At 33.8% G+C, this 25177-nt stretch overlaps 1 long non-coding RNA gene across 1 annotated transcript in view; it reads right to left on the bottom strand.

The window, feature by feature from the left end:
* LOC148612433 (uncharacterized) overlaps positions 1-24468 on the bottom strand; it is a 28675-nt gene extending 4207 nt beyond the window's left edge. The window contains exon 1 of the long non-coding RNA XR_015924399.1: positions 24358-24468. This is a non-coding gene — a long non-coding RNA (uncharacterized LOC148612433). The remainder of the gene's footprint in view (positions 1-24357) is intronic.
* Between the last annotated feature and the right edge of the window lie 709 nt (positions 24469-25177).

Here is a 25177-nt window from a genome sequence, read left to right as displayed (position 1 = left end):
AAATCATTGAAATCTTGCAGTTCTATACATATTAAATAGCCTTAAATCGTTACACGCCAATGTCGTACGTAAAGTAAACATCACATATTTGACATGGAGTATGATCGGCGGCGGAGCGATATTATAATGCAAACTTTGCAAGGAGAATAACACGCGGATTGTTATTTTGGTAGTTATATGTTGAAATGTCTACCTTAGTTACGTAATTTGGTTGCCGACGATCTCTAAGTCAAGTTCAGTCTATAAATTGACTTCCTTGACAAAAATGACAGTTCAGAAAACACTGTTACAGAGGTAAACAATCAAACAACAAATCTAGAGCAATCATCAGACAATGACATCATCTTATATGATAAAGATATAAGCGGCATGGCGGACGGAGGTGTTTTAAACATCAGTGAAAATGAACTGTAAAATGAGGTACTATGAGGGGGAAACGAAAGAATGTGAGTAGTGAAAACCTCTCGTGTGAAATTGAACTATCTAATTAATCTAAACCGGAGACAATTTAGGAAATCTAAAAAGAAAAGGAGTAACATAACAAAAACCTGTGACACTGACAGTGATGTAAAACAAACCAAGTGCACCCATTATGACCGATGTAAACAAACAAAACTTTAACACTTCTAATGCTCAATACACGATCCAAGACCAACGTTTCTTATTGATATGAACCCTATGAATACTATGAACTCACAATATATGAATCCGCCACCACATGCATCAGCTATATCGCAAATCCAGCCTCAATACTATTCAACCCCAGGCCCGGCGTATCAACCAGTAATTCAACGTGCATCTCCTCCCAATTCAAACCCTAAACCACCTGGGTGGATGAACTATTTAATAAAATGGATAATATTGAGAGCCAATTGAAAAAACTTGACCAAATAGAGACTCTTGTGAATTCTATTAACTACAAAGTGAATAAAGTTGAAAGAGACACCAAGGCCCTTAGAGATAGGGTAACTGAAGTAGAGAAAGCTCCACAACATATAAGTAACAGTTATGACGAACATAAAAATGAGATCAGTGATCTTAAAGAGCATCATAAATCGAAAATGAATGAACTAATAGCGAATCAAAATACCAAATTGAACGAACTTGAAAAACAAAATAAATACACTAGCCGAAAATGCTAAACAATTCAATGACCAAATATCTGTTAAGATTAAAACTGAAATCGACCAAACACGTGAAAAGGTGAAAGGTGAAAGCGTAAAGTTAAACGAGGAGCTAACTGACATACAATTACAATCAATGAAAAACGATTTGGTTTTCTATAGTATGCCTGAGATGGAGGGTGAAGATTGTGTATCAGAAATCCATAAATTCATGAAGAAGAACTTAAAATAAAAGATACAACAGATAACATTGAAATAAAAAGTGCAAACAAAATAGGTAAAGAGGGTGAAAAAATTCGACCAATAGTAGTAAATTTTGTTAGTTATACAAAAAGACAAAAAGTTTAAGGGAACTGATTTTGGTATTTCCGAGCAATTTCCAAGTGAAATTTTAAAAAGCGCTGTCGCCAAAACTGAAAGAACTCGGAGACAGAGACCTGAAAGCATATTTTGTACGGGATAACTTTTCCTGGCTGGGAAAGAATACGTTTCAACATAGAACAAGAGCGGGGGACAATCGAGAGATATCAAATGTTTGAGTTGGAACGTTCATGGATTATAATCATGTGCTGAAGATAATGATTTCGTTAACATGATTAAAGATTTATTATGTTTATGTGAATTATGTGAAACAGTAATAAAGTACATATAGAAAACTTTGATATCGTATCTTCATTTGAACGGTGTAAAAACATTGGTACAAGAAATGAGGGTGGAATTTGTTTATATTGTAAACCAGATATTTTAATTAGTATTAAAGTTTTGAAGGAGATTGAAAAGGGTGTTTTGTTCACAAACTTTAAAAAAAATTATTTCATTGTGACACTGATATCTTTATATGTTTTGTGTATATTCCACATGAAAAAAATCACAGTATTATAATATTAATGATTGTGACTTTTTTGAGCTGATTGAAGAAATTATTTTTGAATATAGAGACACAGGTAGTGCGGAGACTTTAACAATAGATTTGGTTTATTAATTGATACATTGTTAAATGATATTAACCTTGATAGATATATTAGTAGTGTAGGGCACGATGAAGATCTCACAATTCCCGGAAGATGCTCAATGGATACCACTGTGAATTTGTTCGGTAGAAAATTAGTACAAATGTGTTATAATACTGGACTTACGATTTGCAATGGGCGATTATATAACGATAAATCTGGGAACTTCACATTTTGCACATCTAAGGGGAGAAGTGCTATTGACTACTTATTAGCATTTCCAAATAGTTATATTATAAACTGATACAATATTTAAAAGTTCTGGATCTTAATGAGTTTTCTGATCATTCTCCTTTATTCTACAGTATAAAAACGGCATATTCAAAAACAAACTGTCAACCTGAGAAAATATCTGTAATTAAATGGAATTCTGACACATTGAAAAACGAGGATTATCCAAAAGTTGCGACAAAAACAAACCGATACATTAGATCTAGTGACCAACATTAACAATAACGAAACTGCAAATATGCCGTTAACAAGATAAAAGACATTGTCCATACATGTGCATATGATGTTTTCGGTAAGACATTTATAAAACGTGAAAATCGCATAACAAAATTATCAAACAAATGAATAGTTCAACGACGAATGTAAATGAACACGGGGAGAATTTCACGATACGCTAGCGTTCACAATAGAGACTTGTATATAAACTCTAGAAATAAATATAATACAATCAAACGTCCAGCAAAAGTGCGATATAAACGGACACAAGGTTGCTAAAACTCATTCGAGAGAATTTTGGAAGAAAATAAGACCGAAATATCATTCAGGATGTGCGGCAGAAAGCGATGGTTTATTTGAACATTTAAAGAACGTTCTTGGTACGGAACCTACAGATTTGTCAGAAGAGGTTAAAACTTTGATAGACTCCATTGATTAAAATGGCTTACATATCGAGGAATTAGATCGAGAATTTACTGAAGAAGAGGCAAAAAATGCTATTCGAAAACTGAAAAGAGAAAAAAGCACAGGTACGGATAGATTAAGTGGTGAAATGTTTCTTGCGGACATTAACTTGTTTAGCTCAGTATTAGCAGTTTTATTTAATAAACTATTCGATTTGTAAATTGGACAGAAGGAAAAGTAATACCGGTACCGAAAAAGACGATCTAACAAATCCGAATAACTACAGACCAATTGCTTTTATTAGTAAGTGTATTCTCGAAAATTTATACATCAATCTTAAACTGTCGTCTTCTAGATTGGGCAGAAGATAGTGAAATTCTCCTTATAAATCAATTTTGTTTTCGAGGAAAGAAGTCAACCGTAGACGCGGTATTTATTCTACATGGGATTATATTATCAACTCTTAATAGAAATTAAAGACTGTACAAGGCTTTCGTAGACTTTACCAAGGCGTTTGATCGAGTAGACAGAAGGATTTTACGGTATGAACTGTTCAAAAGCGGAATAAGTACTAACTTTGTATCGGTTGTACAATCTGTGTATGAAACTGTAAACTTGAGAGTTAAATTTGACGGATGTCTATCAGAAGCCTTTTCAAATAACATTGGTGTAAAGCAAGGATAACCACTATCTCCTTTACTTTTTATATTCTTTATCAATGACATTACTGAAGACTTGCGTATGACAAACGACGAAATGAACAATTATTTAAACTTGAATGGATTTCGTATATATCTCTTACTATTTGCGGATGATACGGTCCTTTTTGGAAAAGCACCCGGAGCTTTACAGTTGTTATTGGATAAACTTTACATATACTGCTCTAAGTGGAAATTAGTAGAAGTGAACAAAAATAAAATTGAATTGAGATAGTTGTGTTTCGTAAAAGGTGGCAAAACATAACTTTCACGTGGTACTACAACAATACTGAGCTAAATGTCGTAAAATCATACGTCTATCTTGGAGTTCTTCTGCATTACAACAGCAAATTTCTACAAACTCAAAAACGCCTTTCTGAAGAAGGTGGTAGAGCACTAGCTTCGCTATTAAATATTCTGAAATCTACTTACATTTCACCAAAGGAACAATGTGCTATGTTTGACAGTCTTGTATCCTCCATTTTGAATTATTCCGCGGAAGTGTGGGCTTCCACCGTGCATGCGATATTGAATTCATTCATAATGAATTCTGTATATTTGTTCTTAAAGTTCCGAAACAAACACCTATATGTTGTTTGATTGGAGACCTAGGTCATTTACCTATGTATATTGTAAGAAAGCGAAAAAAAAATTGAAATACTGGGTAAATATTGTGGTTAATAGACCAGGTATTGTGTATGATATTTGTATGATTCTTCTTACCGGTTGTAATAATGGTAAAGTAAACTGGGCTACTCATGTTCACGTAATTTACTTTTTGAACTCGGTTTCAATAATTTTTGGTATGATCAAGATGCTGCAGTTATATAAACTTTGATATTGTAAATGAACGTCTTCTTGAACAATTTTATCAAAATTGGCATACGTCTGTAGACAACTGTGAGAAGCTAGTATTATACAAGAGTACAAAAACAGACTTTAAGTTAGAATTATATTTGTTGAATAATTTTAATGTAAAATTCATATCATGTCTTAGATTCGGTGTTTTAAAATTGAATGTTGAGAAGGATCGTTTTATTAACTTGCCTCGTGATGAACGACTTGTAAATGTTGTACTATGTTGTGTATAGAGAATGAATACCATTTTTTATGACTTGTCCAGCTTATAGACAACTTAGACTGAAATATCTACCAAGGTTCATGGCCAAATATGAATAAATTCATGTCATTGTTAAAATGTACACGAAAGTCAATTGTTTATAATATTGTTATTTGTTTTAAAGATGCTTGGAAATTTAGAGATTTTATTACGTCAGATAATTAACATAATATTGTGATTGCTATGATTTGTCTGAAAATGTCATGCTGTTTATAAATAATTTATGGTATATTTATTAATGTGCTTCTGCAATAATGTATTATCTTATCTTATCTTAAATAGCTCTAATGAAAGTATTGGCCCAGTTAAAGATATAGTTATATTCTGTCAAACACCTGTTCTTATATCACCGCAAAGGTCACGTGTCAAAATAACATCACAGGTCAGGAAAAAAGTAAAAGGCAGAAAAATAATAGACACAGCAGACACAACAAGCTCTAATCAATGTCAAAAACTTATCTCAAGCATTAAAAGCATGGAGTCAAATAGTTCAGAACAATGCCTTGTCAAAGTACTTATTTCATTTTAACAGATATGGGGATAAACATTCCTATCGACTAAATTCTCATTCTAAAAAAGTTAAATAATTTATTATAGGATCAATGGGTCTAAAAATATTACAATGGAATACCCGCTCTTTGTGGGCCAATGCTAACCATCTTAAACAACTCTTAGATACAAATGATAAACCAGATATAATTTGTTTTCAAGAAACACATTTTCAAGAAAAAAAACTACAAGGTTATCACCAGCCTGTAATCAGAAACAGGATGCCAACAAAATCAATAAGGGAAAAAATAAGGAAAAAGTAAAAAAAAAAAAAAGTTGGTGGTGTTGCAATCTATGTAGCTAATCAATTAAATTTTATTCAGTTAACACGTTAGCAATCAAGTGTTGAAGCAATAGGTATTGCGATTAATTGTAAAAATCAAATTGTTTCTGTAATTAATATTTACAGACCTCCTGATCAAAAACTTAAATTAGAGGACTATAATAATATCATAAATAATGTTAAAGATAATATAATTGTAGGAGACTTTAACTGTAAATCCTTATTATGGGGATAAACAACAAATGATAAAAATGGTAAAACTATAGAAAATTTAATACATGAACATAATCTTATAGTCTGCAACGATGGAATTAGTACATTTCGTTGTCATGATAGAGCTAATACACACATAGATCTTAGAATTACATCTACAAACTTAGCTAATAATTCCACATGATCAGTAATGTCAGACTCTCTAGGTTCAGACCACTTTCCTATTTTAACAGATTTGAACGCTAATCCAATAAAAATAAATAAAAAAACGGCAAGTAGTATAGATGCACGTTTGAGTTTTTTTTTTGTTTTTTTTTTGGGCTTTTTTTCAATTGTTTTTTGTAAATTAATTGTAATTTCATTGTCTTTGTGTAATAATGTCAAATTGAATGGGTACTTTGAATAAATTTTAAATTTTGATTTGATTTTCGTTGTGTTCAATGGATTGTGTAATTTGAATAGATGTCTCACGGATTAGACACATGTTTGAAACTTCCCATTTTATTTGTAATTTCAATAGCTCATGTATTAATTTTTTACCGTTTTTATTGAGCTTTATGAATACATTACAGGTGCAAGGACGTGTTGTGCAATGTCTACCATTAAGAAATAATTTTTTATCATTGTTTTAATTATTTTTGTTTTCATATTTTTTGTATTCAGTTTGAATAATTAATGTTTTTATTTTGACTAACGTCTAAAGATGATACCGACTATCGTAAGGTTTATCCGTTGTACATTTGGAAGGTTATTAGCTTTTGAATGGTGTATTGCCTTTCATTTTTATTATAATTAGATTTTTATTGTCGACCATTTCATCACCTATAACAGATACACTCAACCTTTTACATTTTATATGGGGCTCTAACGGGTAAACGGATTACTTTTTTTCAATATATATTTTTAATGCTTACATGTCGCGTGTACTTGATTTGACCCGTTATGAGGGTCTATTGGGTAAACCATTGACGAATTTTAAATTTCTCTCCATATTTTCATTTGTCGTTTGTTTTCTACGCCCTTTTTTGTTAAAGTTTGAGACTTGTATGATCGCTTAATGTTTGTCTTTTGTTATTATAAGAAGATTGAACTTTTACTGCTATAGTATTTTCGATATTTGCATGTCGCGTGCACCCACACTTGCTTTGAATATATTATGGTGCTCTAGTGGGTAAATTTCTTTTTCCATATTTTCAATGTTTACATGTCGCGTGCACTAGATTTGACCCTTTATTGGGTAAACCATTGAACTGTATACGGAATTTTATTTCTCTCTCCATATTTTCATTCGTGGTTTGTTTCCTTCGCCCCCTTTTTTGTTTAAGTACTGTATGATGGGTACTTTATAAGGAGAATGAACTCTTCCTCCTATAGTATGTTTTCAAGTTACTTACACCCAAACTTTGACCCGTGTTATGAGGCTCTGATAGTAAATATGTTTGTTATGCTGTCGCTAACGGTTTTTGTACTCCCCACCCTCTTTTTCTAAGTAGGGGGTCTCTTTTTCGTTTCTTTCGTGTAGTTGTCCTATACAACTAGATACATCTATTTTTATCTATTTTATTTACGATTTCATCGTCCTACGTATTTTATGTTATTCCAAGACACATTTGGGTACCCATAATTGGAAGTGGCCACCGACACGTTGGACTTTGACCATTTTACCACTGATTTTTTTTACCCTTTTCACCCCTTGCTAAAGTGTATTAGTCAGACGCAGACGAGTTCAAGATGAAATCCACCTCCTCATTAGCGTCGTCCTATGGATTCAAATGATTTTAATTGCGACCAATGAAATTCAAATGCGTGGGATCCAATCGCGTGCGGTCGCGGGGAGGATAAATACTCTCGACATTTCGAAATTGTCATTCTCTTGCAGATTTCCAGAAGAGAAAAGGTAAAACCTTAATCTCGAAGTTAGCCTTTGGCAACTGGTTTCATCCGGGGGTTGGGTTCATTGGAGTGTTTGTTTGTGTTTAACCCAAGCCTCAAATTAAGAAGTAAGCTTGCTTACTTGCAACCAGGGCCCTCTTAGGTAAGCTAGAACTCTAACAAATAGGCTTCTGGAACAGGGTTACGTTGCTACAAGGTTGAAGTCATCACTACAGAAGTTTTATGGTCGTCATCATGAACTCGTGGATCGTTATGGTGTATCCATCAGCACCATGAAAACTGATTTATTCAACGGGTCATAGTTTTCCTTTCCTCGTTTGTCTACTCCGGACTTGACTTTTTATGAGCAACTCGGCGGGTGTTTCTAGAAAAGCAGAGGACGCTTACCCAACCGGTGCACCTGGTCCATGCTCCCAGTTTTTAGTGGAATCTGAGTTGCTCATTTACTTTTGTTACTTTGTATGTATGATTTTAGTTACTTTATGTTCTTTGTTGTGTATGTCTGTTTTCCATGTCTAGTCTTTGTCCCTGGATTACATTCTTTTGATTACCGCAATAACCTTGGTTCCCTTGATTACTCTTTCGATCAATTATGCTACTGTTTTTTTTTTATTCTTTCACCACGCCAAGTCACACCATATATTACACGATAAATTTATGTTTGGAACACCTGCTTCGGCAAACATCGCCGATTGATCTTGTAGATAGTGATTGATATAATCGTGTATGAAACAAAACATAGCAATTTTTTTTCATTTTGAATCATTAATTGAAACATAAAAGCATCTCTACGTCATAGCACATTTTTTAAATCTCTAATAATCTTTTCTACCGTCCAGTTAAGTGTTTCGGTTTAGTGTCCTTGTTAGACAAGTAAGTATTGTACATCCGATGCAATTCTATGAATATAAATAAGTTTCATCATATAGTAACAGTGATTATCGAACCAAAACCTTTTTGTGACGCTTGGTATACTTATACTTGTGTTTGTAATAAAAAAAAAAGGGAGATCACCCTGCTTACTTTTTCAGAAAAGTCATTCCTTTGTGAGATATGCGGAGAGACCTTTGAAAACAAACATAGTTTTATCCAACACCACAGAATTTTCCACGACCTTCCATCGTGTTCCTGTCGCACATGTGGAATGGAATTTACACGCAATTATATCAGAAAACGACATGAGCACAAAATTCATGGCGAACGTTCAACCAGTAAATGGTGTTCGTGTGTAAATACATCCAATATGACTCTAAACCAAAGGTTTCCTTGTTCTCGCTGTTCTAAAATATTGAGTCGGAAAGACAGCTTAGAGAGGCACATCCGGTTGTTTCACGAGAACCAGAGGAGTATTCATCGGAGCTTCACCTTGTCATCCAGAACAATGCAAATAAACGTAAAATCAGTACACAGAGATGTTATGATAGGGTCGATTACAAACCTTTCGTCCATATGTGAACCACAGAACACTGTTACATTACAACCGTATTTGTATTCGGTCTCCAGTTGTTGTCATGGATAAGGACCTTTTCAGGAGTATATTTTGTACACATATATATATAACTCGGTATACTTCGATCACCTATGAACCTGTTTTTTTTCTCGTATTTGATAATTGATGGATTAATTGTTGTAGCTTGATATCTTGGTGTTCTTTCTACGTATAAATAAGAACAGTGCCCCTTATGAAGTTCTGCGAATCGATCATACGTAAATTATATCTTGGCACCTCTATTGATACGTTCCTTCCGTCATCGGCTATAATCGTTAAATTCCACTTCATTTCTGTGCAAGTATTGTAGGATGGGAAATGAATTGTACCATTTGAAGTCATGGCACAATAATGTATCTGCCTTTTCGATACCGCAACTTCATAAGTCTTCTGTTGTATCTTCTACCTTAAAATTTACTTAAGTTTTTTCACAGTTGTCACAAGGACTCTTTGGACTGCTCTTGGTATACTGTGCTAACTATTTTGTACGACACACAAGTTTGATCAATGTTGGATAGCTCCAAACGTCTATGTAAGACAGTTATAACCAGCTCCATGGGATCGAGTCGTCTTGTATCTGTCCTCCTTTATCGAAGGAAATCCATGTTGATCTTCCTTGGCTTTGGTCGTTATCAGGGAAATAAGGCTTCTCATATGAGAAAAATTAAGTGCTATTAATTGAATTGAAAGTTTTACGATATCATCTTTTATAACTTCATTAGGATATCTTGCACTTTATGTCCTTGTTTTTAGGTCCAGCCCTTCAATTTTGGTCATAATTTTTATTGAAGTCATATTGTACAACACATTTGATGTAGACTGTACTTGTGACTATGTATAAACTTTTCTTTTGTGTTGTATGTTATTTGTAATAAAAGATATGGACACATACTTCTTCTTGTTTCTTAACATCATACAAATTGATTAAGAATAACAAAGTTCAACATCATAACAAGATGAACAAAACCCGAGAAAACAAAGGAAGCCTTTATTTTAAAGCAGGAATATATATCTACAACTAGAAAAAAACATTCATTTTACTTTAAAAGTTTCATGAACATCTTGATATGACACTAAATGCAGTCGGAAAACATCTCTCTTCGAAAAATACCACAAGTTACTGGAAAAGCTCAATAAGCCTCGCAAATAACACACAAACTAGCAGCTACAACAAAAAATAGTAGACTTTCGCCCATATTCGAACAGCAGCGGATAGAAGCAGCAGCAAAGATACCTCCAACATACAACCAGCAGCAGCAAAAATATCCCCATATTCGAGAAACAGCAGCAGAAATACCTCCAAATACAAGCAGCAGAAGCAGGAAGGATGACCCCGAATGCGACCAGAAGCAGCAGCAGAAATATCACTCAACATACAAGCACAGCTGCTTCAGCAGCCACTGGAGAAAGGTTTCACACTAGAAGGGTCTTGCTTTAAAATAACGTTCATAACACAAAGGTCTAACACCAAGCCTTAACCAATACAAAACCTGCCATAATCGCAAATAACCCGGCACATTTCTGAAGATTCAACTATAACTCTATCCTTAGCTATTTCCGTTCAACTAACTCTATTCGACCTCAAAGTACATCTTCTTCTAGAACTGTAACCTAATCGATAAACAATTTCTCACATTTATTGGCCATAGCCCTAACCCAAACTCTAGGCTTGACCCCAACCCTTAACATAAACCTAAGCCTAACCCTTTGCTTAATCATAACCCTAACCCTAACCCGAATCTAGATCTAACGTTCAACTCTAACTTTCTTGACACTGTACCTTATCTGAAACTCAATCCTAACCCTAGTTCTTTGACCCGTACGCTAACTTTCTAATTGTTTTCTTAACACTGATCCAAGTCATAACCCCGAACCTAAGTAAGTGACAAGACCTGACCCTAACCCCCCATAACAAATTCTAGGTCTGATTATCTATTCCTAGCCCTTGACCCTAACTCTAACTCTAACCCTACCTCTTTCACAGGTAGGCAAATACAAGAAGACTCGACCCCATGGAGCTGGTTATAACTGTCTTACAAAGACGTTTGAAGCTATCCAACACTGTCAAACTTGTGTATCGTACACAATAGTTAGCACAGTATACCAAGAGAAAGACGGCAATCCAAAGAGTCCTTTTGACAACTGTGAAAAAACTTAAGTAAATTTTAATGGAGAAGATACAACAGAAGACTTACGAAAAGGCAGATACATCATTGTGCCATAACTTTAAATGATAAAATTCTTTTCCCATCCTACAATACTTGCACAGAAATGGAGTGGAATTTAACGATTATAGCCGATGACGGAAGGAACGTATCAATAGAGGTGTCAAGATGTAAGTTACGAATGATCGATACGCAGAACTCCATAAGGGGCACTGTCCTTACTTTACATAGAAAAAATACCAAGATATCAAGCTACAACAAATAATCCATCAATTATCAAATACGAGAAAAACATGTTCATAGGTGATCGAAGTAGTTGAGTTATATATGTGTACAAAAAATATTCTTAAAACGGTCCTTATCCATGACAACAACTGGAGACCGAATACAAATACGGTTCTAATGTAACAGTGTACTGTGAATATTCTTCTGGTTCTCTTGAACCAACCAGATGTGCCTCTTTAAGCTGTCTTTCCGACTCAATATTTAAGAACAGCGAGAACAAGGAAACCATTTGGTTTAGAGTCATATTGGATGTATTCACACACGAACACCATTTACTGGTTGAACGTTCGCCATGGATTTTGTCCTCGTGTCGTTTTCTGTTATAATTGCGTGTAAATTCCATTCCACATACACGACAGGAACACGATGGAAGGTCGTGGAAAATTCTGTGGTGTTGGATAAAACTATGTTTGTTTTCAAAGGTCTCTCCGCATATCTCACAAAGGAATGACATTTCTGAAAAAAAAGCAGGGTGATCTCCCTTTTTTATTACAAACACAAGTATAAGTATACCAAGCGTCACAAAAAGGTTTTGGTTCGATAATCACTGTTACTATATGATGAAACTTATTTATATTCATAGAATTGCATTGGGTGTAAAATACTTATTTGTCTAACAAGGACACTAAATCGAAACACTTAACTGGACGGTTAAAAAGATTATTAGAGATTAAAAAAAATTGTGCTTTAAAGTAGAAATGCTTTTATATTTCATTTAATTATTCAAAATGAAAAAAAATTGCCATGTTTTGTTTCATACACGATTATATCAATCACCATCTACGAGGACAATCACCGCTGTTTGCCGAAGCAGGTGTTCCAATCATAAATTTATCGTGTAATATATGGTATGACTTGGCGTTGTGAAAGAACAAAAAAAACAACAGTAGCATAATTGATCGAACCTTACCTAAGAGGGCCCCTGGTTGCTAGTAAGCAAACTTACTTCTTAATTCGAGGCTTGGGTTAAACACAAACAAACACTCCAATGAACCCAACCCCCGGATGAAACCAAGTGCCAAAAGCTAACTTCGAGATTAAGGTTCTTACCTTTTCTCTTCTGGAAGTCTGCAAGAGAATGACAATTTCGAAAATGTCGAGAGTGTTTATCTCTCCGCGACCGTACGCGATTGGATCTCACACATTTGAATTTCATTGGTCGCAATTAAAATCATTTGAATCCATAGGCCGACGCTAATGAGGAGGCGGATTTCATCTTGAACACGTCCGCAACGGACTAATACACTTTGGCAAGGGGTGGAAAGGGTAAAAAAATCAGTGGTAAAATGGTCAAACTCCAACGGGTCGGTGGCCACTTCCGATTATGGGTACCCAGATGTGTCTTGGAATAACATCAAAAACGTAGGACGATGAAATCGTAAATAAAATAGATAAAATAGGTGTATCTAGTTGTATAGTACAACTACACTAAAGAAACGAAAAAGAGACTCCCTCCTCAGAAAAAGAGGATGGGGAGTACAAAAACCGTTAGCGACATCATAACAAACATATGTACTATCAGAGCCTCATAACACGGGTCAAAGTTTGGGTGTAAGTAACTTGAAAACATACTATTGCAGGAAAAAGTTCATGCTCAATATGAAGAACCCATCATACAGTACTTAAACAAAAAAGGGGGCGAAGGAAACAAACCACGAATGAAAATATGGAGAGAAAAATAAAATTCCGTATACAGTTCAATGGTTTACCCAATAACGGGTCAAATCTAGTGCACGCGACATGTAAACATTGAAAATATGAAAAAAGAAATTTACCCACTAGAGCCCCATAACACATTCAAAGCAAGTGTGGGTGTACGCGACATGCAAATATCGACAACACTATAGCAGTAAAAAGTTCAATCTCCTTATAATAACAAAAGACAAACATTAAGCGATCATATAAGTCTCAAACTTTAACAAAGAAGGGCGTAGAAAACAAACAACAAATGAAAATATGGAGAGAAATTTAAATTTCGTCAATGGTTTACCCAATAGACCCCCATAACGGGTCAAATCAAGTACACTAACATGTAAACATTGAAAATATATATTGAAAAAAAGTAATCCGTTTACCCGTTAGAGCCCCATATAAAATGTAAAAGGTTATAGGTGATGAAATGGTCGACAATAAAAATCTAATTATAATAAAAATGAAAGGCAATACACCATTCAAAAGCTATTAACCTTCCAAATTCTTGTACAACGTGTAAATCTTACGATATTCAGTATAATCTTTAGACGTTAGTCAAAATAGAAACATTAATTACTCAAACTGAATACAAAAAATATAAAAACAAAAATAATTAAAACAATGATAAAAAATTATTTCTTAGTGGTAAACATTGCACAACACGTCCTTGCACCTGTAATGTATTCATAAAGCACAATAAAAACGGTAAAAAAATCAATACATGGGCTATTGAAAGAGTAATCCAAGGGAACCAAGGTTATAGCGATAATCACCAGTAAAATGGTAAGTTTCAAACATCTGTCTAATCCGTGAGACATCTATTCAAATTACACAATCCATTGAAAACAAAGAAAATCAAATCAAAATTTAAAATCTATTCAAAGTGCCCATTCAATTTGACATTATTACACAAAGACAATGCAATTACAATTAATTTACAAAAATAATTAAAAAAAAAATACAAACAATTAACGATAACGAAAATGTAAAATTAAAAAAATATATAAACAAAGAAAGATAACTTTTGTCGTAATACACCCCCTTTTTTATACTTACCTGTTTATAGTATACTATATAATGACATTAATTAGGACACTTAATGAGGATAACAATGGACGTGGTTTCCCCCTCGTAACATTTAAGGTCCCTCCTTCCTACTTCGAAGGGTCCCCGTGTTCCCTTTATTGGTCCCCGATCTTAGTCCACTTCTTGTCACCTCCAGGTCCACTTCCGGTCCCCTCCCTCTACCGATCACTTCCGGTCCATGATCACCGGATGTGACATAATGCGCATGTGCATTGGGCTGCACCACCCGAAAAATACTGACCCAAACATGCATCTATACTACTACTCTACACTTAAGCGTTGGAAATTTGATAAAGCTGATTGGCAACTATGCTCAGTTTTGTGTCAAGACGTCAATATTATCAGTGAAAACAGTGAATATTTTAATCAAAACCTATGTCAAACTATTACAAACATAGCAGATGCAACTATACCAAAAACTAATGGTACCATCCATGAAAGAGTTAACTGTCCATGGTGGACTGAGCAGTGCACTGCTGCTAAAAAACTAAAAAGCAATAAAGAACGCATTTTTAATTATTCTAAATCTCCACAAGCCCATCTTGAATATAAACAAGAACTAAAAAATTATGAAAATACTTTAGATACTGCTAGGTCCATCTAATCTAGCCAACAAATTATCAAATGATTGTCAAGAATATGAACTAATTTATAAAAAATGACTACCCATATGGTTTTAGAGTAAGAAAGATTATACAGAAAACGACTCAGATTCAATTGATATAATTAAAAATAAACAACCAAAAATAAGCTCCATGGGTAGTGGGCACAGCGGTCACATCAAGCTGTATTAAAAGTTTAGTTAATAAGGAAGACAATCCACATCATATTAAATCAATGGCCATGCAACAAATAGATGAAAAATATGAAAATTTTCTAAAAATATACACTGATGGTTCTAAAAATCCAGGTTCAGGTAAAATATCAAACGCATTTATCATACCTGGTAAAAAAGGTAGCGCAATCTTTCAGGCTAAGCAACAACATCTCAGTTTACACTACAGAAATGGCTGCCATATCATTAGCTCTAAAATGGGTAATAAATAGATAATACCAAGATCAAAACATAGTTATTTTAACAGATTCATTGAGCGCTGTTTATTAAAAATAATAAATCAAGCATTTATAAACCTCATTCAAAATATATAAATAAAAATAAATAAATTATAAATAATTAGTTTATTATAGTGTCACACATATGATCATACAAAGAAATGTTTACAATAAAACATCGCATGTATAAAAGTTCAAATATCCAGCCTTAGTAGACTTACGGGACACTTATTTACAAAACTAAAACATTCAAATTATAAAAATAACGCCGTATATCACAACGTCGCTAAAACATTATCAGACTGGTTTAAAATATTTCAAAAATATTTAATGAATGTATTCATTATATTTTAACTAAAAATAAAAAAAAATAATATATCCATCACTTTTATTAACACTGAGTAAACAGCAACTTTAATTTTCCCGCCGTGTAGTAATTCTAGTAAACAAATTGGCCGCCATTTTAAAATCAGCGGCAAGACGCTGTCATTTCATCACTGGTAAATGTTCAGTTATTTTCCAAAATTGAAGACACAGCTATTAAAGCAGGAATTTGACATAAACCCGGCGGACATAAAGTTAGTTAATAATTTATTGTCACAAATATGTTTCAACGTTACAATGTGACTGAAAACGTTGTTTCGGATGTTGTCAAACAAAAAGTAGTTCTGCAACATGTGTGCGTGGCCTAAATAGCAAGTTACTTTATACAATTGAAACAATGTTGATTTATGTCAACAAACCAATCAAATGGCAGGATTCTCATCAAATTAAAATATTCAAAAATATATCTACATATCATAATCTCAAATTATACCCTTCAAAACAAAAGAAGTGTCTAAAAGATCAATTTCCAAATACTAAAAATCAATTAGAACTGATCATTTATATCTTTACTAAAATATATTATAAGCTGCACTAAAAGTTAGTTATCAAAATTTGATTAAATAAATAAATAAATAAATAAAAGGATATATATATATATATATATATATATATATATATATATATATATATATATATATATATATATATATATATATATATATATATATATATATATATATATAGATCTATTTACCATTGACGTGAATAACTATATCAAAGAAAATTGTTTAATAATGTCTCAATTACAAAATAGCCTTCGTCTCTGAAAAAAGTTAAAAATCGAATATGATAAAGAAGGCTGGATTTAATCACATGACATTATTCTAATAAAATTTATTCTTATCATCAAGAGTGTCAAAGTCAGCAATAACATTTTTTGCCTTTTCAGTTCAAATCGCATATAGTCGTAAAGAGGAAATGTCATCATAAAGTGTCTTTCACTTTCTAACTCATTGCCAAAAGCAGCGATCCGCTACGAAAGAGGGCAACAATTCGACGAACACGTCTAGGAAGTTGTACTTTTAAATATTTTTCTCTTTTCACTTCGGTTTTATACTAACGATATATTCGCAGCCTGTTTCCGTTGACATTGTTAGTGTCATTAAATAAGTCTCTCACAAATTTATCATTGTCCACAGCGTCATAGCATTCTCGAATCGTTCGCATAGATAATCGAGTGTCATTAACAATATCGGTCGCATCGATTGTCCGTACAAATGCCTTCACTTCGGCATACCAGGCCTTTTTTTTTATTATTCGATAATCCTACGAGTGAGACGCGTATCATCGGATCGTAATATTCAGCACAATAAACGTATACGAGCAGTTCTCTGTTTTGTGAAGCACGATGTCCAACCAATGTCACCTCTTCTGGAGGTATTTGACGTGTACCTTCCTACAGACATGGATAATTTGGCTGCTTTGTACCCGACCCACCTCTCCCTATTTCCAGTGGCAATCAAAATTTGTTGACCCCATTATCCTTGTGTCCCATCCCATTTTTCATCTTGTCATATTTCATGTTCATTTTATCATCTATTTCATGTTCATCGCCTGAATATAGCTGAAATATTGCTGCTCGGGCGTTAAACCCCAACAATCAATCAATCATGTTTTTAAGACAGTTTATGACCGAATACGTTTTAGTTCCCCAGATACCGGAGCAATAAAATAATACCGGCTCAACCATAGAACTGTACAGTTTTGAAAACACTGAATGAGTCATACTACCAGCACTAATAAATTTACCGTATAATGCACCAAGTGCCCTGCTTGCGGATTTCGAAAGTTCTCTTTGTCAAACGTTAAATGTTCGTCTAACAACAGGCCTAGATACTTGTATGAACTCGCACATTCCAGGTTTTGTCCCGAACAGTTTAAGTTATAGTCACTGCGATTAACTGACGGGTTACGAAAATGCACAACGTTGCTTTTGGAAGGATTTATGTTCAGTTTCCATTGCTTACACCAATCCAACACTACATCCAACATCCGTTGTAAACTGTCTTCGTTTGGTGCTATCATCGCAACATCGTCCGCATAAAGAAGTATGCTCAGGAGACCACCACCGATGTCTACACCACATTTCGAGATTATTTATACACTCTGACAAATCGTTAATGTAAATCGCAAACAATGCCGGTGACAGTAGACATCCTTGCTTTACGCTACAGTCGACGTCGAACCACAGAGTGTATCTATCATTAACCCGCACAGTGCATTTGACATTATCGTATAGTCATTGTATAGCTGAAAGGAACCTTCCATGAACACCAGCACGACGTAACTTGTAAAAGAGAAAGTTTCTAGGCACAGAATCGAACACCTTCCTAGTGTTCATGAAACTGACGAATGTGGACTGTCTAGATATTTTTCTATTTGCTATAACTGAAGTAAGGCTGTAAACATGTTCTTCGCAACTGCGTTCCGGTCTAAAGCCGTTTTGTTCTTCACACAGTATATCGTACTCTTTCAATTGTGAACATAAACGAGAGTTTAACACACTACAATAAATTTTACTTGGTACAGATGTAAGAGTAATTCCACGGTAATTGGTAGGTATAGACGTTTATCGTTCGTACCCGGTTTTAAAATGGGGTTGACTATACCAGATGTCCACTGATCGGGAAATTTACCGAGTTGGGAAAAACCGCTACATAACGTATAATAGGTCAATAGCGTTTTCGTTCTTTAAGACTTCAGCAGGAATTTCGTCATACCCGGCGGCACTACGCAACTTTGCACGTTCAACTGCTTTCACTTTTTCATCGCGTGTTATGAAATCATTTAAATCCAATAAATTTGCACCATATTCATTGTTAATAGAATAATCGTGGTTTATGGTATCATTTTGGCTAAATAAATTTTCAAATTCAGTTTTCCATGTATTTAAAACCGCATCTTTATCGTTGTTTATCGTACCATCTGCACTCACATTTTCCCACGGAGTATTCACAGTTCATTCACGATACCGAGTTTGCCTATACTTCTCCAAAAAATTCTATTAGAGTTAGATTCTAGCTGATCTTGTAGCTCATTTTGTTTTCTTTCAGCGCAATATCTACTCCTCAGTACATTTTATGCTGTGACGGACCACGAAATCTAATACAAGTTTTTCCCGTTTCAAACACAGTATTCCACTGATCTTGTAATGTTTGATTCCAATACGGCTTGTAGAAAGATTTCGATTTTGTATTGCGATTTTGTTGTATTTCTGGTAATTTGACGTTCACTTCTTGTTGAATAAGGCCATGAAATTCGTTATATGCACTTTGAACGTCCCAGTTTATGTAAATCATGTGTTCTATTCTCACAATTATTTCGAACCAATTCCTTTACATTTTCGTCGTTGAGGAAGTTATCTGGCACATTTCGTGTATTGCGCTTTATCGTATCACCAACTACATTTTGCTGGTATTGTTTACGTCGATCTAGTATATCACATTATTTCATATACAAGAGCTATATGATCGGGAATACTTTCTGGATGGTTTTAACTGAATCAATTAAATCCAACATGCGTAACACATTAAATCTAAAATCAGATCCAATTGCTCGTATAGTACACATATGTAAAAAAGATGGAAAAAGATGGAGGCAAGGGTGAGATACGGTGAAAGTTACGAACCTAAAATCTTGAAATAGACAAGAAAAACAAAGAACTTTTACAGAAATGTAACCAAATTTTGAAACACAAACTACTGTTAATGTATATAAACGATGAAACGACGAATAAATGGGAAGAAATCATAAGAGGACAGAAAAACGTAAACAAGCTGCGAGCTCAAACACACCTTCGCCCCGACCTGATAAAATGGCGGATAGGTCCGACTCTGATACGAAATTAAAACAGGCTTATCATAATACCCCAGATCAAAGCAATGTATCTGTATTATCAGCAGCCCATACTACATTATATGGGCCATATCAAGGATACCCATTCACACCTTATAACCAGCCACCAGCGCTTCATACAACACCAGCCAATATACCACCCAATATGTTGCCCCAACAAATTCAACCACTGCAGCCTATACCATCGCCATCTCCACATCCTCTCATATATCATCCACAAATTGATACTTTTATTAGCACTGTTACAGAAAAGCTAGAAAAGTTAGATATATTAGATGACATTTTGTCAAGACTTGTAGCTATGGAGAACAATTTTAAAAGAATTGACAATGAAATATGTGAAATAAAACAGAACATGAATTCAAACAATGAGACAATGAATAAAATGGATAAAGGCATTTATGGTGCATTTGACAGATTAAGAAATGTAGATGAACAAATGGCTAATCTTAAACAAGAAAATGAAATATTAAAAGAAAAAAACATCCAACAGCAGGCCAGGTCAATGAGAGAGAATCTCATCTTTAGGGGTATCACAGACACATATGATCCTGATGAGAACACAGAGGAAACAATGGTTCAATTTATTAAGACAGAATTAAAAATAGAGGATGATATCATTTTTCATGTTGTGCATAGGCTCAAACCAAACCCAGATAAATCCCCTAGGGGAATTATAGCAAAATTTGAGAAAAGAAAAGACAAAAATAGGGTCTTGAGTTTGGCAATTGATAAGCTTAAAGATAATGATAATGAGCAATATCCAATTGAAAATATAGAGAGGAGAAAGGAGCTCATACCATATCTTATAGATGCCAGAGACAAACAGCATCATGCAGTTTTAAAAGAGGAGAAACTATATATAGATGGGAGGAGATTCATCCAAAGGGGTCCTTTTGTACCATATCCCCCTCCAACTCAACCTGAAAACAAACAAAACAGCCAGGATTCTCCTATGCAGACAGGTCAAAGGGAGAATCCGACCTAGGACAGGTGTACAAGAGGAAATGAAATCCAACAAGAACAACATAAAGAAAAGACAATTTCAAACTTGAAAGTATTGTTTCTGAATGTGTACGGACTGATGTCTAAACTCAAATTTATTGAATTTAGAGAAAAAACTGAATTGTATGACATATGCTTCTTTCTAGAGACAAGACTTGAAAATTTTGATGGAATTGAGCTTCCAGTTGATTATGTACATGTGACAAAAAATAGGGAAAATTTTGTAAAAAAATCAGGTGGAATAGCAATAATTTACAAAAAATGTCTTCAAAATCTACTTTCATTTGTTGATACGGAGACTGAATTTGTTCAGTGGGTAAAAATTTTAGATCAAGGAAGGGGGTTACAAAAAGATATATTGTTTGGTTGTGTTTATATTCCACCTGAAGGTTCCAAATATGCAAATGAGGAAGCATTTCATGATATTGAACACGAAATGACCTTAGTTAGAAATAGTCCAAATATGCATTGTGCACTTGTAGGAGATTTCAATACTAAGACAGGTACATTGAGTGATTATATAATACCAGATCATACTTTATTACATATCTTTGATTTAGATCAGGATGATGATATCCTCAATTATATGGAGGATTACAAACACTAACAGGCCTTAAATATTCCTTTACAAAGAGTTACTCAATGTAGCTGTCAACCAAATACGTATGGGTATAAACTGCTTAATTATTGTAAGAGGCTAAATATGTTTATAGCTAATTCCAGGATATGTCTTGACCGAGGAATCGGCAAGAAAACATGTAAAAATGTAAGTGTAATTGATTATTTATTGCTATCTTCCAGTTTATTTCCTTATGTTTGTCATTTTGATATTGATGATTTTGACCCTGTTATTGTCCGATGTACATAACTCAATACACATTTCTCTTCGCATTAATTCACGTAGGGTGAAACAAAAAGATAACAACCCCCACCCCCCCACCCCCCCCCCCACCCCCCGTTACAAAACCAGTCAAGTGGAGAGACAAAAAACAGGTCGAGTTCACCCAATGTTTACACGGTAAACAAATTGAGTTGACAGATATTTTAAAAGATATTGATCATTTACACATGATCGATTACATTGATCAAAATGACATGGATAATGTCCTTGGTGAGATTTGTGGAGTGTTTCAATCAACTAGACAACAAGTATTCAATAAAAATAAACCCCGAAAAAATAGATTCAAGCCCGATTCAAAGCCATGGTATATTACTCAATGTTATGACCATAGAAAAAAGTTCCACAAGGCTAGGAAACGATATAACGAACACAAGAGTGAGCCAAATCGGCTGAGTATGATTCGGTGCAGTAAACTATATAAAAAAGTCACAAGCAAGGCATACAATGACTTTCAATTGAAATTTGAGACAAATATTCGGAAAACTGCAAAATCAAACAGTACAGAATTTTGGAAGATACTTAACAATTGTCTGAAAACAAATAAAAATAACCCTAACGATATTGATTTGAAGGTGTTGACTGAACATTTTAAGAAATTAAACCAAAATGTACATGAGGATGAGAGTGTTGATATCGATATTAATGTAAATGATATAACTCCGGAAATGGATGAGATACTCAACTCTACGATTACTGAAGTTGAAATTCAAAGAGTGGTAAAATGTTTTAAGAATGGGAAGTCAAATGGAACAGATGAAGTGCTAAATGAGTATATTAAATATTCCATTGACGATATGATGGCCATTTATGTTTCTTTATTTAATTTGGTTTTAGATTCAGGGGTGATACCGGAGAGTTGGGGTGAAGGTATTATCATTCCTATTTTTAAGAACAAGGGGTCTACATCTGATCTGTCATGTTATCGAGGTGTTACATTAAATTCATGTTTGAGTAAACTATTTTCAGCAATACTGAATAACAGATTGAACACTTTTTCAGAAGAATTTGATCTTATAACCTATGCACAAGCAGGACTTAGGAAAGGGTTTTCAACCATTGATAACATTTTCATTTTACACTCTCTTTTATCTATTTATTTTTCACTTGGAAAAAAGTTATACTGTACTTTTGTAGACTTTAAGAGCGCTTTTGACACAGTATGGATAGTAGGTCTATGGCAAAAGATGCATAGATCGAACATACAGGGAAAGATATTTAAGGTCATTTATAATATGTACCAAAATATCAAATCTTGTGTGAGAAAAGGGGATGATTGTTCGGACTTTTTTGGTTGTGATATTGGCGTGAAACAGGGGGAAAATTTACCGCCTTTCCTATTTTCTCTTTATCTCAACGATTTAGAAACCTTTTTCACAGAAAATGATGTTGATGGTTTAGAAAGTATATCTAATATGCTTTTAGATCAGTTGGGAATGTTAATTAAACTATTTATCATTTTGTATGCTGACGATACTGTTATTATGTGTGAATCAGTAGAAGGTATGAAAAATGCATTCGAAAAATTTGAAGAATATTGTAATGTTTGGAAGTTAAAGGTCAATACTAAAAAAAAAAACAAAATTGTAATTTTTAGCTAAAGGGAGCACCATCCTCGAACGACTTTTAAATTGTATGGTAATGACATAGATATTGTAGATTCATATTCTTATCTGGGTGTGTTATTTAATTATAACGGAATTTTTTGTGCAGCAGAAAAGAAGTTAACTGATCAAGCTACCAAGGCTATGTATGCCTTGTATAGAAAATTGCAAAATTTATCTCTTCCGGGGGATTTACAGTTAAAATTATTCGATTCTCTTACCAGTCCCATTCTCACTTATTCTTGCGAGGTTTGGGGTTTTGAAAACATAAAAATTGTTGAGAAGATTCACTTACAATATCGCAAAATGATATTAAAGATACGAAATAATACACCAAGTTACATGGTGTATGGAGAACTTGGACGTTTTCCCATGGAAATTATTATTAAACTGAGAATGGTTAGTTTTTGGAATTCTCTTTTAGAAGGAAATAATAGACTGTCAAGTATTGTATACAATCTTATGTTAAAGCTGCAAATAAATAATATTTTTTTCATTATAATGGATTAATTTTGTTAAATCCATATTTGATGGAACTGGGTTGAGTTTTATATGGAATGACCAGTTGAGTGTTAAGAAAAATATGTTAAAATCAGTTGTAAAACAACAATTGGTTGATCAATTTATTCAGGATTGGTTCTCACAACTAGATAAATCTTCACGGGGAAAATTTTATGGATCTTTTAAGACTGAATTTAAGTTAGAGTCGTATTTGATTAAGCTGAACACGGCTGATCGTATTTATATGACAAAATTTAGATGCTCTAACGTAAAACTTCCTGTTGAGACTGGGAAATGGGCCTGCATACCGATACACCAGCGAATATGCAAATTTTGTAAAATTCTGGGAAATGAATATCATTACCTATTTGTTTGTAACCATCCCGAAATTGTGGAAGCTAGAAACCAATTTATTCCACAATATTATACTCGTAATCCAAATGTGAGCAAACTGAATGGGCTATTAACGTATTGTAATGTTCGTGTATATCGCAATCTTTCATATTTCACCAAAAACATTATCAAAATTCTTGCATCTATGTAGATTAATTAAAGAATATGCATTTTAATTTCTAATATATAGTAATGTACTTACACATTTGAACCAATTTTAATCCATTCACATTAATTTTTAAAAACCCACGTGCAGATGTCTGTGAATGAAGTCACGTGGTATAGTAATCTTGGGATATATACACAAACTCATTCATTAACTACCAAATACTATTATATCACCTTACCTTGCCTTAGTTGCTATTGTTAGATGTATGTAAAAAGACTGATTGACCTCTTGTACACCTCGGTGTCTGAGGATAAATAAAGTGTTTGTTTTGTTTTGTAATCCACCACTGATCTACCAGACAGTGACAAATACGTAAATTCATTTTGTCCTATAAGACCATTTAACATCGCAAAATGTACATCAGTGAGGAAAAATCACAAAATAAATCTCTATTGTGGTTTTCGGTAGAATCAATAATTGACATAGGAATCACATAATCGTTACCTTCAATATAATTCGTATTGTGACCACATCTTGCGTTAAAGTCACCACTGATTTTCATTTTTCTTTTCACTTGGTTGCAATAAACTTGTTGTAATAAATTTTCACAGAACTGTTCTTGTTCATTAAGCCTAGCTGATACACTTGGTGGCAAGTAACATATTCCAATCGAAATATTAAAATCTGCATATTGAAATTTAAAATATATCTATAGTATTCCTTCTATACTTTTATCCGTTACATCAATATCAAATGAATCAAATAATTCTGTGCGAATAGATGCCCCGACTCCCCTGATCTTTTCACTGCATTCCTATGTAAGTTTTCCCTGTTTTGACCTATCCACATGTATCCTGTGACGCTACGTTGCTCATCATTTCGTAAAAAATGTTTCACATATTGCAAAAATATC

The sequence above is a fragment of the Perna viridis genome, chromosome 7 (assembly GCF_037379345.1).
Source record: "Perna viridis isolate PV_CMFRI_1.1 ecotype Kerala chromosome 7, ASM3737934v1, whole genome shotgun sequence".
Lineage (NCBI taxonomy): Eukaryota > Metazoa > Mollusca > Bivalvia > Mytilida > Mytilidae > Perna > Perna viridis.
Note: the sequence above shows the minus strand (reverse complement) of the source record. Positions and strands in the feature narration are given on the sequence as shown.